We start from the raw sequence: 1542 nt of genomic DNA on the forward strand, positions 1-1542 counted from the left end.
TCCCAGTTCGGCTGTTTCTCACCCAAGTCTCCCATTCAAGTTTTTTGTTGTTGTCGTTGAAGCATGGTGATTTCCCGTGTTTCATGCTTCCGTGAGAGAAGCCTGGGGGGACGGTGTTAGTTTCAGAGGGCAGCCCTATTGGTTGGCAGTGGAAGAGCTGGATTCGAATCCAGACCCACAAGAGTTTCAAGACTGGTTGCCAGCTCTGAATTGGGAAATAATTGGAAATTTGGGGGGGGTCGAGCCTGGAGAGGGTGGGCTATGGGGAGGGGAGGGATCTCAGTGGGGTACTATGCCATACAGTCCAACTTCCATAGCAGTCATTTTCTCCAGGAGAGCTGGTCTTTGCTCACCTGGAGACCAGTTGTAATTCCAGGACATCTCCAGCTAACCATCTCCAAGTCCTTCAAGGGCTGTCATATGGAGGATGGGTCGGAGTTGTTTTCTGTTGCCCCAGAAGGTCGGACCAGAACCAATGGGTTGAAATTAAATCAGAAGAGTTTTTGGCTAAACATTAGGAAGAACTTCCTGACAGTTAGAGCAGTTCCTCGGTGGAGGAGGTGGGCTCTCATTCTTGGGAGGTTTTCAAACTGAGGCAAGATGGCCATCTGACAGCAATGTGGGTTCTGTGAACTGAGGCAGATCATGAGAGGGAAAGCCAGGGGTCATTTCCTGCAGGAGCGCAGGTACAAGCTCTCCGGTCACCACTTTGGGGTCAGTGGAGCCTGGGGACCATGGAGTGGAGTCTGAGGAGGAGAGGGAATTCAGCAGGGATGTGATACCTTCCAAAGCAGCAATTTTCTCCAGGGGCCCTGATCTCTGTTCAGACCAGGGGTCATTTCCTGCAGGAGCACACAGGAGCGGAGCTCCGGCAGTAAAGAGCCCAGGGGGCGGGCACATGCAACGAACCCCACCCCCTGCTCCCAGCAGCCCTCAGTAAGAGCAAGAAGCAGCCAGAGCAGAGCCCCCCACCCCGGCCCCCCGGCCCAAAACAGTCCAGTGGCACCTTTAAGACCAAGTTTTATTCAGGTACAAGCTCTCCCTCCTCTGCGAGGACAGATCTGCACATTCCCCCCCCCCCCAATCGCAAAAACCCCCCCCCAATAGCTAGCAATCCAAAACAGTCTGGTGGAGCCTGAGCGGTGGGTGTTGGCTTCTGACACACTTCCGGTGATGCCAGGGGGTGTGGCATATGCAAATGAGTTATGCTAATGAGTTATGCTAATAAGCTCCTGCACCTCTTTTTCCATGAAATGACCCCTGGGGAGGGCAGGACGGGTTGTCTCAGTGCTTAGTTGTCGAGGCCGTTTCTCACACGCCCAGGGAAATGCCGGTCACCACTTTGGGGTCAGGAAGCCATTTTCCCCCAGGCCAGTTTGGCTGGAGATCCTGGAGGTTTTTTGGTCATCTTCTGGGTGTGGAGCAGGGGACATTGATTGGGTGCGGTGGGAGATATTTGCGAATTTCCTGCTTTGTGCAGGGGGTTGGACTAGATGACCCTGGAGACCCCTTCCAACTCTATGATTCTATGAGGAGGAGGAG

The sequence above is a fragment of the Gekko japonicus genome, unplaced genomic scaffold (genome assembly GCF_001447785.1).
Source record: "Gekko japonicus isolate JY-2015 unplaced genomic scaffold, Gekko_japonicus_V1.1 scaffold1451, whole genome shotgun sequence".
Lineage (NCBI taxonomy): Eukaryota > Metazoa > Chordata > Lepidosauria > Squamata > Gekkonidae > Gekko > Gekko japonicus.